The 18,306-nt window shown below is 42.2% G+C and overlaps 1 protein-coding gene across 3 annotated transcripts in view; it reads left to right on the top strand.

The window, feature by feature from the left end:
* Nucleotides 1-396: 396 nt before the first annotated feature.
* Nucleotides 397-18,306, top strand: part of LOC309633573 (contactin-associated protein-like 3) — a 164,127-nt gene continuing 146,217 nt past the window's right edge. Inside the window, exon 1 of one of the 3 annotated variants that reach the window (XM_082402514.1) lies at nucleotides 397-770. The gene's annotated coding sequence lies outside the window, so the exon portion shown is untranslated. The remainder of the gene's footprint in view (nucleotides 771-18,306) is intronic. The other 2 variants (XM_082402515.1, XM_082402516.1) reach the window with 2 other exon arrangements.

The following is an 18,306-nucleotide window of genomic DNA, read 5'->3' as shown; positions in this document are numbered from 1 at the left end:
AGGTGGACACTCCTTCAGCATTTGGGTGGTCCTAGCATCTGGGTCCCTAGAAGGGGGGGCCTGGTGGACAGATGGCCATGCAGAGCAGAACCTTCACAGGTGTGTTGTTGGCGTGACAGGCAGCAGTCAGAAAGTCACGGGGCTTCCTGGATACGAGGTCAGATGACCAAGGGCTCTCCCAGGAAAATACCCTGAGAATCAGTTGGACAGCTACAGGCGTTACTGGCTCTTCTGGGGCACAGCTGACGTGCAAGGACACCCTCCACATGGGGTCCAGAACCACGTGTCCCTCAGCCCAACTGCCCCAGGGTGGTGGGAACTGTTGCGTATCAGGCTAGTCAACTGTATCACTAGGTCTCAACCAACCTGTCTCCGTGGAAATCTAAGTCCTCAGGGATAGGCAGGACCTCTAGGGAGCAGTGAGCTGACAAGGACAGAGGTGGGGAGGCTTTGTCCCTGAGGGAGAGTTGGGGACTGAGACCTGGAGAGCCTGGGGAGTCCCACTCTGAGGAGATATGGCTCTGATGTTCCCAAACCCTTTAGACATGTTCTCTGTTCTTTTCTGAAGGCTCATGATGCTTCCAGCAGTGGGAAGCTTATCTCAGTTTCATGTTTCTCTGATAGGATGAACTGACCCTTTTATTCACTATTCCACATCGAGCTGCAAACCCATCAGATGGAACCATGTGATCATTGTGGCCACCAGCTGACCCCACAGCCACCTTGTGCCTCCCTTGGACCCACCCAGGAATTTCTGAGCCTTCTTTATGGTGAGTCTTGTGGCCTTTTCTCCCTCATTGTGAATCCTCCTGCCAATAAAACATGCTGTGAATGTTAACAAAAGGAAACCTCAACTAGAATTGGAGTCTGGAAGGCCCGTAGAGGGAGCTCTCATGCCGTGTCACTCATCATCAATTACCCCAACAGGAAGAGGTCATTTACTGACCCCAAACAGGAAGTGCAACCACTTTACTACCCCAGCTGGAGGAGGGAAGACTTCCTTCCTGGCCAGCAACAAGAAATAGAAAATAGAAATAGCTAATAGAAAATTCCACAGTTCGGCCAATGAGAAGCCATTGTCACCTGAAGTTTCACTTTCCTCCAGTGAACTTTCATTTTTTCCCTTGATGATGACTTTCTTTCCTTGTCCCACCCTCTTTACTTTAAAAGCCTTCTGGGACTTCCCTGGTGGTCCAGGGGCTAAGACTCTGCTCCTCCAATGCACGGGGCATGGGTTCGATCCCTGGTCAGGGAACTAAGATTTCCACATGCCATGTGGCGTGGCCAAAAAACAAAAAGCCTTCCATGTTGTGTAACCCGTTGGAGTATCTCCCTTTCTATCAGATGAGATGCTGCCTGATTCATGAATCGTTTAATAAAGCAAATTTATTCAAAATTCAAAGTAAATATTCAAATTTACTCAGTTAAATTTTGTTTTTTAATACATCGGTGGCATTCAGAGGTGGCCACTAACAGTTTAATATGTATCCCTCCGGAAATGTTCTGTATAAAAATATGTATGTGCACTTTTCTAAGATCCACTCTTATGATTCCTCTTGCTAACAGGATGATTTTATGATTAAATGCTTATCTTTTTAAAAAGAAAAAGATAAATATATTGGTGGCAGTGATGGGATCTGAAGCAAATTTCTGATAACATTTGGGACAAGGAGAAACAGGTGTGGTGCCCACAACTCCTTTGAGTTCACTGTCTTTCTTGCCATTCCTGAAGGTTGTTGGTAAGCTCCTCTTGGTTTGAGCTCCATTCTCTTTGATTGAGTTTGTGCTCGCAATCTAATTGGCTTTCCTTTACAGGGCAGGTCAGTTTGGCTGGTAGAGGATTCTCCCTGAGGCCAAACCCCTAGCCTTTCAGAGGGAAATTCCCAGGACACAGTAACATCTCTTGGTTATTGCCAGTATATTTTTGAGTGGTAAAGCCTAGCCCCTAATTTTGTTCCCTGGATTCCACATTGGGCACTGCTGGCAGTGTAGTCTGCACTTCCCCATCTGTTTGGCATCAGCCCTCAGTTTCCATGCTTGGAACTGTTGGTGGCGGCTATAGTTCTCCATTTTGTTAGGCATCAGTTTGCAGTCCCCATTCCTTGGGATTTGCTGGTTGGATCTTTTTCCTCAGTCCAGGGATCCCTGGGAATTGGTGGTGGTGCATACCAGGCCTTCTTTTGGCCAGGACATAGTAACATCTCTTTGTTACTGCTGATATATTAAGGCGCAGTTCTTTTGTGTGTTCTTTTGGGTTGACAAAGGCTAGCTAAGGAAATGAGATCCTTTATCACCAAAGAGTTGAGAATGCCAGCTTCTGGCACACCTGCTTATTTTATATTTGAGAACTATAGTCCTGGAGGCTGTAGATATTTAGAAAGATGGCAAAATTATACTAATATTGATCTAGAATTACAATGGTCATTGTGGGGAATGTTCCAGTTAGACAAGATTGTTCATTTAAGGAAAACACTAGAGAGCAAGGGTTCCCAAATTGGACAGGGAGAATGACATGCCTTCTTTAATTGGTATGTAAAAGTTTACAGAAGGTTTCAAGATTCCAAAATAGCTTCGTTTAGAGACTTAAAACAAAAAGCTAATGAAAAATTAAAGAGACAAAAGGTACCTGAAACAAAAGACCATAGGACGGATGTGACTGCAGATTTAACTCCTACTGTCCCCCCCTTTCCTTTTTCACCTGAGTACTCTTGTTTTACTCATTTTCTGTCTGAGATACTTTTCTATTCCCAAGAGAATATTTAACAATTGCCATTTAAAGTAAAACTAGCTGAGGTTGCAGGTGAGCCCCCTCAGGTGTCCTTTACCCCTTGGTCAAAGACTGAACTGAGAGCTATAGTCAAAGAATTCTCTAAACCTAGGGAGGAACCCCCAACATTTTTTGAAGAATTTAGAGTCACTGTCACGGCCTATGTCCCCAAACTGCTAGATCTTTATCCACTTGTACACATGTTGGTAGGACTGGGGGAAGCCCCAGAATGGACGCGGGAAGCAAAATGACATAATCCCTAGGATGATATTCAAGATCCTCAACCTAAAAAGGCTTGCAGAATAACAACTAACCTTTTATAAGCTATTCCTAAAATCTTCCCTGCTCACACTTGGTCTATTATTAATTGGCCTAATAATGATTGGCCTGTTATTCACTCATACAAACAAAAGAGGGGTGAATCTGTGGAAGACTTTAGAGCCAGTTTGTAGGCTCTCTTTTTACAGCATTTGGGGTTGCAAGCAATAAAAAGGCCACTCAGCCTACTTTAACTGCCCTCTTTGTAAATGGATTATCTTCTGAGATTAGTGGATTGATAAAAGGGCAGAAAATAGGCTGGGAGTCTGTAGGCCTGACTGAACTCCTGACTGTAGCTGAGCATTTTGAAAGGACCTTGGAGCAAGATCACAAACAGAAATCCACCAAGCTCATAGCCTTACAGTTACAACAGCTCTAAGGCAAGAGACACAAAATAACACCTAGGCCTCCCCCATTACAACCTCCTAGGGGTCCATGATCAATTCGATGACCCAAAGTTAATGTTTCATTTGTAATCAGTGAGGACACTGGACAAAAAGGTGTCCTCAAAAGTGCTATGCAAACTCTTCACAAATGCTCTCATATCTGTCTCAAAGGGAGGGCCCCCCCATGACCCTCTCCCCTAGTTGGCAGAACTCCAGAGGTTCTCTGGTAAACTATTACCAGCAATTACCTTAAACAGCCCAGAGGAAAATAGAATGAAAATTGATGAAAAACTGCCAAATTTTAGTTGATACTGGAGCTATGCTTTCTACTTTAAACCCCACTCTCATATTTTACTTTGAAATCTACATTAAACCCTAACCCTAACTGTAAACATAATTACCTAACCCTTTAACACCCTATCCGTAGCCCGAACCAGAGCTGTGCTTTCTACTCTAAATCCCACCCTCAAAGAACAACTGGTCCCTCTGAGTCAAGAGGATGTTTCCATAGTGGGAGTACCTAATAAAGTTCAGAGAGAATTTTTATCTCAACCAAGATTCCTTTTTGCTATGCAATATAGCCCCAGTTAATCTATTCGGTAGAAATCTCTTTTCTAACTTAAAAGGGCCAGTACATTTTGCCTCCAGTGGAGATCTCACCTTAAAGTTTCCTGATCAACCTGAACCTGATTATTTATGTTCCTTACAATCTGTCCTGGACATAAAAGAGGAAGTTCAGCACAAGTTCTCTAATTTGGTGGAGATGTCTGCAAATTTGGGGGCTACTTCTGACAGTGTTAACATCAGAAGAATAAAAAAATGCAAACCTATAAAGATTCAGATAGGTGTAGCTAAACCTCTCCCTAGGTTTCCTCAACAACTATTAAAGCCTGCGGTCATACAAGGTCTCACACCTATTGTAGAAGACTTAATTTCCCGGGAGATAGTCATTCCTGTACTCGTCCCTGCAGCATGCCAATCTTGCCTGGTTGGAAACCTGGCAGGATGGCGATTTGTCCAGGACTTGGGAGCTGTTAATAAAAATAGTTATTCCCTGTTTTCCTGTTGTTCCAAACCTAGCCACCCTTCTGTCACAAGTTTCAACTGACTTGGAATGGTTTACTGTTGGAGACCTTTGTTCACCTTTCTTCAGCATCCCGGAGACCCAACAGCCAATATCTATATGCCTTTACTTGGAACAATCAACAATATACCTGCACTTTTATGCCTCAAGGGTTCACTGGGACCCCTTCTTTTTTCTCCCAAGTACTTCACCAAGATTTAAGTACCCTCTAGTTCCCTGAGAAATCAACCTTTTTACCATATGGAGATAACCTCCTGCTGTACTCAGCTACTGTAAAGATTCCATAAGGCATTCATAAAAGATTCCATTTATTTCCTGCAACAGTTAGCTGAGAAAGAACACAAAGGAAAAATTACAATTATCTCTAGATACTGTTCATTACCTAGGACATAATCTAAGCACTGAAGGAATTCAGCTATCTCCAGAGAGAATTAGGCTGATACAGGAACTTCCTAGACTCACAACTAAGTGCTAGCATTGTGGATTTCTAGGTTTAGCTGGTTATTGCAAGCTCTGGGTTCCAAATTTTTCTCTGTTACCTCTTCCACTCTATGAACTTATTAAAGATTTAGTCCCTGAATCCTTTGCTTGGGAAGATAAACATAAGCAGGCTTTTATAAGGCTAAAACAAGCAGTGCAAGAGCTGCCTGCCTTAGGGTTACCCAAATGATCAGGTTCAGGTTGATCCGGAAACTTTAAGGTGAGATCTCCACTGGAGGCAAAATATATTAGCCCTTTTAAGTTAGCAAAGAGATCTCTACCTAATAGATTAACTTTAGGTTATGCAGAACCTTTTACTTGATTTGTGCATGAATGGCATAATCAGGCGCCGCGGAACTATGTGAGCATGGTAGTAAACATAGGCCTTTTGCCTATTATAGCATGCAACTTGAGTCAGTTGCTTATGCCTATCTCAGTTGTCTTAAGGTTATAGCCACAACTGCAAATTTAGTGGAAGCCTTGGCAGATTTGACTCTAGAAAATGAAGTTTATTTGCAAACTCCACACATTGTCCACAGTCTTCTTAACTCTGAATTGACAACGTTTCACTGCAAGTGTCACTAGATTCACTTCCTGTGAAATCCTGCTTTCACCACCTAATCTTTATCTTAAACTTTACAACGTTCTCAATCCTGCTACACTACTACCTCTGTCTCACAAAGGTGAGGACCATGACTGCAAGGTAACAAGTGTCCCATGGGAATTCCCTGGTAGGCCATTGCTTAGGACTCCAAGCTTCCACTGCAGGGAGCGTGGGTTCGATCTCTGGTCGAGGAACTAAGATCCCACAAGCCACGTGGTGCAGCCGAAAACAAAAACAAACACAAAACACAAAAACAAAACAAACAAACAGAAAACAATGTCCCATTTTGTGACACCGTGTCCTGAGTAAAGATGTTACCAAGTCCAAGCTTGCTGTGCTTGCCGCACGACAGGCCAATAAGTCGGAGATGAGGTGTTGAGGCAAGGAATATGACTTTATTCGGAAAGCCAGCAGGCCGAGAAGATGGCGGACTAAAGTCTCAAAATAACCATCTTATCGGGGTTTGGATGCCAGTTTGTTTTATAGCACAGAGATGGGGAGGAGATGAGGAGGTAAAGTAAAAGGGCCATAAGTTTTGCGAATATCCCCTGGAATGGCCAGCCTCAGGGAGGGGATGTGTTAATTTCTTCTTAATTGCAGCCATCCACAGGTGGGCAGAGTCCGTTTGTTTCCCTGAACAAAGGCACTTTGGTTTAACATTCAGGCAGGGGAACAGGGTTCCCCGAGGCAGGCCATTATGTACAGACAGTATCCTTTTAGTGAACAAAAGCAGCAGAAGGCAAAAGTTAAAGTCAAAGAAACAGATCCAACGTGTAGTCAGATTTGGCTCCTCCCTGTTCCAATTCCCTACTGTCAATGTCCATTCCACAGTCTTGTGGAAAAAGGGGTGACGGCCCTTCTAATTGCTTCGTCAGATGGAACTTTCCGGGAGTGTCCACCATCGGTGCCAGTGTTCCAAACGTTGTTTTTTTTGTTGTTGTTCCTCTCTGGAAAGTGTCTCCTTTACACCTGTAGCCTTAAAAAAATATTCTCAGCCTAAAAGTTGAGAGTTACGATCTATTTGACGGGAATTTTGAGAGCTTCAAGCCTGGGAAGCAGCGTCTCAAGTTAAGGAATTTAGCAGTTTTCTATGTATGGGAAGATGCAAGAGTCTGGGCTCACTGAAATCATTCATTTGATATGTACCTCAGCTACCCGGGGCCTGTATCCTATATTCTCATATCCTGAGTTTCGTCAGGGCTCACCGGCTCACGTTGGAGGGCTGCAATCGCTAATGACTGATGTGTCAGGCAATATTCCATTTCTCAGATCCTCTCGTCTTGGTCAGGATTTTGACCAATATTTGGGAGACATTTCAGGATCAAATTTTGTCCCGCGGTGCTGGGAGGCTCATCCCAGGTCAGGGGAGAATGCTTGATATGCCACTCCAGGTGCTAGTTTTTGGATTAGGCCCTATTGATCATTAAAGATCCTCTGGATCCTCTATCTAATTATGATCCAGGAGACATTTTCCCTTGTTGCTTCCTCCCATACCTAGAATCACACTATTACAATTATTTTATGTTATAAATGTGATCTATTTCCTCAAGATGTTTAGCCATAGACGTATTGTTGGAGGCCTGGTTACATACTGGGTACTGTACGAGACACCAATCTTATAAAATAGACAGGATATAAGTAATGCAGCTAGTAACGTTAACAAAGACACAGTGCAGCAGGGAGACACAAAGAGCAAACAATCTGGAAACAAAGAACAATGATCAGTATAACTACTTGTAATCCAGTTGCAATAGCGAGCGACCAGAGGTACCATAACTGAGTTAGTGAGCCATCCGCTGTTTCAGTGTACCAGCAGTGCATACTTAGACATGCACGGCTTCATCTTTGAGACAAGCATACGCTACTGGCAGGATCAACCAGGTAGAGAGAAAAAGATAAATGTTTCAATTCTGCTTACAAGGGTAAAATTTAACAAATTACTGTAAGTCATAATTAGTTTCAGGGGAGGGTTTTGCTTACACCTGGAAAACACAGATTTAAAACAGTCATTTTTCAGATAGAAACCATAAAAATTATAACCATAGTCACCAGTTTACCCAGTCATGTGCAACTAATCGTTTTTGTTAACAGCTTTATGAAGCCATCAGGTTTCCCATTAGAATTCTTCAAGATCTTACCCGGTTCACCTTTATGGTCTGAAAACCAGAAACTTGTATTTATCCAAAGGTCCCTTCTATAAATCTTCTTGAAGAGGAAGTATTTTTGCAAAGGCATCAGAGTGATACCATAACTGTGTACAATGACGAAAGACTTAAGAAGGCACTTTTTTTGGGGGGGGGTGTAATCCAGATTTTATTGCTTATTATGTCATTCCATACAACTTTAGGTAAACACGTTGAGAAAATATACTGGGAGTATTAAACAGATGATGGCAATATTGATGAAAATGTTCAAGTGTTTTACATAAGGTAGTAAGAGGCACCGCTGCCACCATCACCACGCCCCCCCCCCGAAATTTGTACATTTCGTATAAAAAGAGTAAAAATAGTTCATTGGCATTTAACTAGCATTATTCTTTGTAATCTATGAACCACGATATGCCTGAATAATTTCAGAATCTTCAGAGCAAAACAAAGCATTTTCTTCCACTAGCAGACATAGCAGTTTCAGTTTCTTTAAAAAACAAGCAAATAAATCAGCACAACAAAAACTATACACACAACCCCAAAACAAAAAAGTTGGCATATTCCAGTGGTCCGGAATTTTGACGTTTCTATCGCATTAATTCAAGAAATAAAATGTGATTCAGCATTTTAAAATGAGACAAGCTTCTTCACCATAGTTATACTTACTTTATAATTGAAACGATTTAACTGAAGCCAATGTTAACCCAGCAAAAACCATGGCTATAACTCAAACTGCTCTTTTGATAAAGAAACTTCTTTAAAAGTTAACTATTCTTTAAAAACTCAGACCCGAGCTGCACAGGTGTAATTGAGGAACCAACAACTGACTCTTCCAGAAACCACAGCAGCAGTTCTAAGTGTTTTTGAAGCTGGGGAGTATATACAGAATCACTGTAAACGGCACATACGCATCAGTAACTTCCTGCTAAAACAGCATTTGAAAGACTTCTATGTCTATTTTTACAAAGATGAGTGGGCTGAGACATACATTTGGCTACTTGAAAAGAAACAAAGAGAAGGCACGTTTAAATCGGATTACGATGCAATTGACAAAGTAATGTGGTTGCTGCGGTGACATGCAGCACTTTCCGATAATAAAGAGAATTCTGACTGGTAACATTTTACCAGGGCATACCAAATTTTAGGAACTCCATATAATCTGTAGAATACCTGTATCATTTGGCATACAATATAACCTAAGAAGATTTATTGCTTATTTGACAACACTTCCCGTGTAATTCAACATACCAAGTCAACCTAATTAGTTAATATCTCTCTTTGGGGTGTTTCAGGGGCCCTTTGAAGCACCCCAAAGTTAGCTAGAGCTCAAAGGAACTTCATTATAATTTGATTTGGGAAGTTTTGTCCGAAAAATAAGAAAAGGGTTTAAAACTGTCAGATAGGATCACATGTCACTGTGAAACAATAGTTATTCAGTTAGCCAAAGTAACAATAAAAGATTTCAAAGGCAAGTACAGAACAGATCTCTTAAAAGGTAGAAAAACTTAAAATCTGGTATCAAAGGCAGTCCAAAATCTTAAGAAACCTTGTCTTCTTAACAGAGAGAAAAGCGAAATTCAAGTTTTGCACCAGCTTACTTTTAAAATTTATTGACTCAATTAAACTTATTTTAAACTTAGTCAATCCTGACCACGTACAGAACTCTTTTTTTCAGGGTCCACTTTCCATAAAACTTCTGTCACTTATTTTAGCACAATTCTGACTTTCAAGTGGTCAAATATCTGGAGAGACTAATTTTAGATAGACTTTCCTAAAGGATAAGTATTTTTAAAAGTTCACCTAAAGCTCTTATTTCATTTGCATTTTCTTTCCTTAAAAGTTTCTTCACATCAGGTTATTTCCTTGCTGACAAATTTGCAATAGATATAACAAGATTTTATTTAGCTTATAGTAAACCTAGGCACAATAAAAGTATTATACTTAATGTTGATGACTCTAACAGCATGTCTATATTAATTAGATCAACAAACGAACGTTAATACCAGGTCTTAATTAATACTGAATATTTCCCAGTTCACATGAACCTGAAGCTCATTTAGCTCAATTTCTCTTGTATTTAGAATAGTTTGGTTTGTAAGTGCTCACTTTTCTATAAGCCAATTAAATAGAGCTCATCCACAAATCCACCTCAGCAATGTTATCCAAAGACAAAGACACATACAAGGACACAAACATACAGAGACGTCATAGTTGTCATTTCCAAATTTCAGCACGGAGTCAGGTACAGCCATGTGAAACCCATCAGTTTACAAAAAGAGTTTGGATTCAAATTAGGTTTCTGACAGATGGAAAAAATCAAACTCACCTGTCTAGATGGCTGAATTTTTACAGAAAAGACACTTAGGTTTTTAATTTATCCTTGATAAGTCAATTTCTAAATTACTTTACCCTCTTTTAAAAAGATGCATTTTAAAAAGATGGCAGAGATGAGGGTTCCTGAGAAGACCAGAAAGGACATTTGCATCTCAAAGATACAGGCAAGTTTTTCCTAGGATGACTTTGTTTCCCCTTTGTTTAATATTTACAAGCCTCTTAAGATAAACAGGGAGGGTTTGGGGAGTGGTATCTATTGGAGAGTCAATCAACTCGTTCCCCACTGTCAAAGTTCCCTGGGGCTCCTGTGGGGAAATTAGAATGGGGCGCCTCAAGTCCAAGGGCGTCGCCTGGCCTCTTATAGGTTGTCAGCACAAGGGAAATTGCCCTGCTGTGGAAGTGGCTCCCGGTCCAAATTGGGTGGCCTGTGGAGTCTTAGATGGTGATAACTAAATCCGGCTCCTGTGCTCTGGGGGTTAACACAGAAACTTCTATTTGATCCCCATGGGTAGGGGAAACAGGAGGTGGTGAATATGATGGCGGCATGGGGGGAGGGTGGGCAGTTGGAACAACTGCCGGTGCAGCTTGCTGTTTTGCAAAACACTTGTAACTGCGAGATCCTATAAAAGTTGAGTGAGCCATTCAGGGGCTACCGCCCTTCTGATCCTGTATTTTGGGTCCGCACCCTCTTACGATAGTATATCATGTGTTTCTTAGTCATAGGCTCAGGGCTATGTTTCACCCATTTATCTAATATAGGCCCCAAAGGGCTCTCCTTCAGGGTAGATGGAGTATTTCCCATTGTGTACACCAAAACGCAAAAGACGCAAGCAAACTCTGGCATCAGTGCACACCAAACCAAGACCAAAACCAACAAACCAGTTCCCAAATCGGTTCTGAGGGGGTGTAGTGCTGTAGAGAGCAGCCGTCTGGTCCAGAAGCCCACAGGCAGCTAGGAGGAGCTGTGTTAGTCCAAAGGCTCCAGGACACATAGTCCATTCTCAGCCCAGAAAGAGCAGCCAGGGGGAACCAGTGGGAGGGCTTGACTAATTGACCTTTGTGCCTGCTATAAAGCTTATTATTTAGCTCTTCACCAGTAAAATGTGAAGGGTTTGTACGTGGCTGCATAAATAGGTCTACGAATGATGGACAAGTGTGGTATTTGTTGCCTCCGAAGTGTGAAGAGACCTAAGTAAGACGAGTTGGGCTTGCTATAGTGTGTTGGGGAGCGGAATAGTTAACAGCTGAGGTTTAGCTGCAAGAGGAACTTCCTGGCTTTTAAAGGATCAGTTAATGCCCAGAAATTTAACAGTTGTGGACAGTCCTTGAATTTTCTGTGAGGCAGTAGCCCACCTGGATGTTATAGATGGGTCACCAACCATGTTAGGGCCTCGTGCACCAATCTCCTGAGGGGCTCTGGATTAGAACATCAGTATAGTGCCAGACGGTGCAAGGGGACACCAGGTCTTGCCAGCAAAGACTGTGGGCAATAGCTGGGCTGTTAAGATAGCCAGTAGGCAGACGGGTTAAAACATACTGGGTGCCTTCTGCAGTAAAAGTAGACTGCAGCTGGGACTCCTCAATAACTGGTACTGAATAGAACATAATAGCTAGATTGTCACAGCAAAGTAATTCCCTGGAGCCCTTTGGATATCCTTAATTAACTGGACAGTGTTGGAAATGGGAGCCTTAATAGTGGGGATCAGCATTGATATTTCCGTAGTTGCTTATAAGGCGCCACTCATTAATAGCAGGCTTTAATAGCAGCCAAATGGGGGAATTGAAAAGGAGAAATGGTGTGTTTAATGACTTCTTCTTGTCCTAAATTTTGAATTTGGGGCTGCAATCCCACAGCCCCCTGTCATACATGTTATTGGGGGATATTTGCTGTCTTAGGTGGCAGTCGTATGGGCTCCCAATATTCAGCTTCCACCAGGAAGACCAGGGATTTGGGTTTGTTCCAAATGGCGTTGCGGTACATCAAGGCATCCGTAGCTGTAACGGGAAAGGGTAGGGCCAAAGGGGCTACCACCACTACAAGATTTTTAATAAAGATTGTTTCAGTAGTGACAGTCAATGGAAGCTGAATGCTTTCCACTCCCCTGACTATTATGCGTTGTAATCTAACGTGTGGCCCTTGCTTATAATTGGAGGGTTTCCGAGGAAGCACTGTAATTTGAGCTCCAGTTGTCAATGAGAGCCATGAGAAAAGTTGTTTATGTGTGTCCCAAGGATAATTAGAGAAGTATATGGGCAGTTGTCCCAGAGGAGGGCCACGCTCCAGGGATCTGCCAGGTCCCTAAGGCAGAGGCCTTGGCAGAGGTCAGGGTACAGGATTCGGAGAGGTGACAGCTGCCCATCACTCCAGTCTGCTGAAGAGTCTGTAACACCTGAGCAAAAATTTCTACCTTGTGCTTGGGCTGTCCCAGGGTTATGTCATTAGGGACCCCGATCTCCAGAGCTGCCAATACAGGGAGGTCTGTTAGTCATCCCATGAAGGATGGAGCTGGGTGAAGCACCACCCCTTGGTGGAGACCAGTAAGGGTCCCAGAAGTCCCTATATCCCTTAAGGGTCCTCTGTTGGGTTCCTGGCTGATGGGGCAGCGGGGCCCATGTGCCTTTACTGGCAAGCGAGATTTGGGGCTTCAGAAAAATTATCTTTCTCATATCTAGCTACAACATGGATGCAGTCCAATGCCTGTTGTACTGTATCTGACGTTTCTTTGAATTGTAACAGCATGGCTTTATAATTAGGGGGAGCACAGTTCTCCCCCTTCCCTTGGAGAAATGTTTTCTAGAAAAATTCGCATTTGTATCATGGTATAGTTACATGTCTCTGTTTCTTGTTCATGCTGGTCTTCCGATGTTTTGGTGCAGTGGATGGTGACAGGGAATACCTGGAAGGGAGTTTTCCTCTTCCCTGACTCATATGCTGCCACTTCCCGTTTAGGGTGTCCCAGTCAGCCTCGGTGGGGTCAAGGGATGATTTGCAACAGCAGCAAGAATTGCAGCAACATAGGAGGCACTTACCTCAGCGGCATTTGCCCTCTCGGGGTGCCATGATGCCCCTGGTAGAGCTGCCTCTGTCATGGGTTAGGGCTGTGTGGGGAGCTCATGGATGTATGTTTGGGGTATAGGACGGTTTGGGGTAATAGTAAAGCTGTGTAGAGACTGTGTATGTGTGATCTGGGGAGAGATGAGGGGCCTGAGTGCCTTTATGAGTGTACGGTTAGTGTAGCACAGTGCGGCTGGGTGGTGGGGCTGGTTCTGGGTGTTTTGAGGCTCAGTGTGCAGGCATTTGAGAAGAGGTAGGGGTATGCATTTTAATGTTTTGTGTGTTGGATCTGTGTGTATTCAGAGTATAGGGGTTATACATATGCTCATCCTGTAGGGTAAGAGTTTAGGGAGTGTATTTTTGGTGTGGAGGAATTTGCAGAGACTGGGTTTGTCAGTGTAAATTGGGGTTGCTAGCTGTGTGTGTATAATCAGGGGATGTGACAGAGGCTGTTTATAGTATCTCAAGAGGGAGATGGGTGTATGTTTGTATTGGGGGTGTGAGTTCATCATGTGTTGTGGGGGGAGTATTTAGGAGAAGGTTGGAAACATTGTGTCTCTCTGATGGTATTTTGTGTTTGTCTCAGCTTCTGAGGCATTGTACATACGTGGATGTTCACAGCTGTGGGGGGACTGTATGTGTTATATTTGGATTTTGGGGATTGTGTCTTATATTAAGAAGTATGTGAGTTTGGTTTGGATGTATTTGGCTATTGTTGAAGGGTTTGTGTGTTTGCATTGGGGGGTTATATGGGGTTGGGTGGATTTTTGTGGGATATGAGGATTTAGGTGTTTGATTATCAGGGGCCGTTGGGGGTGTGTTTTTGTATTCAAGACTGTGGCTGTGATTTTATTGGGGTTTGTAGTGCATGTATACTGGAGCAGGAGGGTTCTGGGCACACAGGCATCTGCTTATAGGTAGGGAGTTTGTGTGTTTGAGGATGTTTGGAGCTCTGTGGGGCTGTGTGATGGTGGCACAGGTGACTGTGGGCAGGTGGAGTGTGTGTTGGGCTGGAAGGGAAACTCGAGGGCATGTTGGTGACTGTGAGGTGCCCATGTGAACTCCCACTTGGACTGACCTTTGTTCCTTCTGACCTTCTATGGCTTGTACCCATCCTGATCTTCTGTGGCAGCTACTCCCCTGGAATGGTCAGCAATACTCTGCTCATTCTTAGCCAGATGAGTCAGGAAATGTCACTTCCTCTGGCAGCTGGATGTGTCTCTTGCAAGTGAGTGGTCCTGGAGTCCAGGGTGCAGGACTGGTGGACAGATGCAGAGTGAGGCTGATTCCCATTCCCCCATGAGCCCTCTCCTCAGTGAGGTGGCCAGGAGGTCAGGGCTGTATCTCCAGAGGGTCAGACATGGCCAGTCCTCTCTAGAATGTGCTGGAGGGGCCAACTCATTGAACGGACCCTGCCAAGAGATAAACAGACCCCGAGGACAGTTCCTAAGGGAGAAGTCTATACCTACCCATCTTCCACTTTCTCCTTTGGATGGCCTCTACCACAAGGTAAAAGCTAAGCCCCCTCACACGGCCCTTCTTGGCCTGGTCTTACTGACCGGCCAGTCTCTCCCCACATCCTGGCTCACTCTGGGCCCTCAGGTGATACCATCATGAGGCCCCCCTGCATGTCAGTTCTCACCTCCTTACCTTGGCCCATGCTGCCCTTGCTGTTTGTCCTGCTCTTCCTCCCCCAAGGCCGTGAGTCACCTTCTCCAGGTGGGAAGGATCCACTGAAAATGGAAATTTGGGTAATTACTGCATCACCTGAGTCTCTAGCACGTGCCAGGCACTATGACGCTTGCCAAATCCATAAAAACCCCACAAAGCGGATGTGCTATTAGTTGCACTTTGCAGGTGATGAAGCTGAGGTTCAGAGGTGAGCAACCATGACCAAGTACCCTGTATGTGCCAGAATATCAATCAGACTGGTCAACGTATCCAATAAAGCCAAACATTAGTCTGATCAGGACGCCTAGATGCCAGGCTGTAAAGGCGCAAAATATGTCCCAGCAAGAGAAGGAGCAGTGCCAAGTACCCCAGCAAAGAAGCAGAGTTCATATCCTGCTTTCTTAATCAAAATAGCTGCAGATCAACCCACAGTTTCCTAGTCTGTTAATAGGAGGAAAATACCAATGTGCGTTGTCCTATAAAACTACCTTAAAATAATATGTATGATCCCGAGTGCTTTGGTAATGATCCCAAATCATCATCATGAAGTTGGGATACTTCTTCAAACACTGCAAGTCTTACACACTGGCATATAGAATCTGTCAAGTCAGTTCTTTGGGTAATGATGGTAGATAGAAGTGGCCCAGAAGGACAGAAGACAGAAAATAGAGCAGAAACTATTTGTCCAGAGGTGACAATGGGTCATAGCCAAGGTTCAAGCATTACTAGGGAGGTGGTGAAAATAGTAATGGGCATAGAGTGTAATAAGTCAAGGATATCTAAGGTAGTTTCCAATGAAAGTTTGTGAAAGACATATAACTAAAAAGATAATAGGCTGGGAGGTGAAATAGTACAAAACATTTGATATATTTTTTACAAGGATAAAAGAAGATAGAAATGAACATTAAAGAAGTAGGTCAAATAGAAAAACTGTAAGATGGTAATAACCTCACAATATGATGAGGCAACTTAGATTTATTTTGTTTAAATAAATTGGTAGCCTATATTTAGAGTAGTTTTAAGTTTAAAGAGAATTTGAGCAGAGTATAGAGTTCCCATACACCCCCTCACATCTATTCCCCAAACCAAAGTTTCCCCTATTATTAACGTCTTGCATTAGTGTGGGGCATTTTTTACAATTGATGAGCCAAAGTTCATACATTCCTATTAACTAATATCCATAGTTTACATTACAGTTTACTCTGTTGCATATCCTATGGGTTTTGACGAATGTATGACAAGCATTGACCATTACAGTATCATACAGAATAGTTTAAGTGCCCTACCTTTTCCAGGATGTCATATAGCTGAAATCATACAGTATGTATCCATTTCAGTTTGGCCTCTTTCATTTAGCAATATGTGTTTAGGGTTCCTTCATGTCTCTTCCATTTAGTACTCTTATAGCTCAAGCTGCCATAACATAATACTATAGGCTTGGTGACTTTAACAACTCACAGTTCTAGAGGCTTGGAAGTCTAAGATCACGGTGCTGGCCAATTCAGTGCCTGGTGAGGGCTCTCTTCCTGGCTTGCAGACAACTGTCTTTTCACTGTGTCCTCACATGGTGGAGAGAGACAGAAAAAACTCTCTGGTTTCCTCTTACAGGGGCACTAATAGAGCCTAATCCTCATGACATCATTTAATCTAATTACCTGCCAAAGGCATCATCTCCAAATACCATCACTTTGTTAGAGCTTGAATATATGAATTTTGTGGGGACAGAATTCAGTTGATAGCCTCATTCTTCTAACAGTATAAAATATGACGAATAAAGAAAGCTCATCATTAAATTATCTCTTTTCTAGAGTTTCTGTCCCCATGTAGTTATCAACTCCTGGGTAAGATAGCCTAGGAAAGCAAAATTTTAAAAAACACATGAACAAGTTTTGTTGAATCTCAAAATGATTTGAAGGCAAGAAACAGTGTTTGAGAGAAAATTGGGGAACCTTACTTGCATAAGAAAAGGTGATATTCCTGTTCAGAGTTGAATGCCATTTTGGAGCCAGTCAAGCCAGGCTGAGGAAGCACATTCTAAGCAGAAGCAATAAAAATTGTGTGCAAAGAGCCAGGCTTGTTCTAGAAATTAAACAAGCCCCACTGTGAATGTGGAAGAGTGAATGAAGGGATGAGAAGCAGGATAGGTGAATGGAAACTAGGTTACAGAGGCCTATGAGTACAGATGGGCATATGCATGTAAGAACACTACTCATGGCAGGGAAAGAACCACCTGGATGTATCAGAAGGAACAAGTTCTTAACACTCACAAAGGGAAAAAAAAAAAAAAGAAAGCCTGGTCTTCCCAGCTAGAATGGAAAACTGTTTAATACATGAGTATTCAGAATAGTTTTCAATCCTGAAATGTGGGGAAAAACTTAACATGGTCTAAACATTACTTGGGTTCCACCTAAAAAGCTTAAAAGCAAGACTCAGAAGGATAAAATTATTTTTAAGTAATTTAACTGCATCCCAGAACAAAGTTCAAGAATATGTACAGAAACACTAAAATATTTAGCACCAGAAAAGGAAAATCTACAGTGACTGTCATCCAATAAAAAAATTACCAGGTATATCAAGAAGCAGGAATATAGAACCACAATGAAGGGAAAAAACAACCTAATTAAAACTGACCCAGAAATAGAAAAATTAAAGCATTAGTAGACAACAAAACTAAAGTAGATATTATAATTATATTTCATATTTTCAAGAAGCTACAGGAGGGATTGGACATGTAAAGGAAGGTATTTTTTATAAAAGCAAATCAAAGTTTTAGAGATTAAAACTAAAATAGCTGAGATTAAAAGTACATTGGATAGAATTAACAGTAGATTAGACATTGCAGAAAAGAATTAGTTAACTGAACAAAAAGCAATATACATTATTCAAAATAAACACACAAAGAAAAGAAAAAAAACTTTAAAAAGATATGAATATCAAGAGAATGGGAAGTCAAGTCATAGATGGGGAGAAAAAATTTGTAAAAGACAAATCAGATAAAGGATTGGTATGAAGATATACAAAGAACACTTACTGCTTACCACTAAAAAAAGAGGACAACCTGATTAAAAGTGGACAAAAAATCTAAACTGACACCACAGTAAAGAAGATATAAAATATCAAATAGGCATATGACAAGATGCTCAACACCTTATGTGTTTGGAGAACTGCAAATTAAAACAACAATGAGAAACCACTATGCAGCTATGAAGAGGACAAAAATTCAGAACCCTGACAACACCAAATGCTGGTGAGGATGCAGAGCAATAGGAACCCTCATGATCGCTGTAGGGAATGCAAAATGGTACAGACTCTTTGGAAGACAGTTTGGCAGTTTAATAAAAGAGTAAATATACATTTACCATAAAATGCAGCAATCAAGCTCTTTGGTATATACCCCAAAGAGCTGAAAATTTACGTCCATACAAAAGCCTGCACATGAATGATTGTGGCAGCTTTGTTC

The sequence above is a fragment of the Balaenoptera borealis genome (assembly GCF_965194805.1).
Source record: "Balaenoptera borealis genome assembly, chromosome: 8".
Lineage (NCBI taxonomy): Eukaryota > Metazoa > Chordata > Mammalia > Artiodactyla > Balaenopteridae > Balaenoptera > Balaenoptera borealis.
The sequence above is the reverse complement of the archived record's forward strand: the minus strand, read 5'-3'. Positions and strand labels throughout refer to the sequence as shown.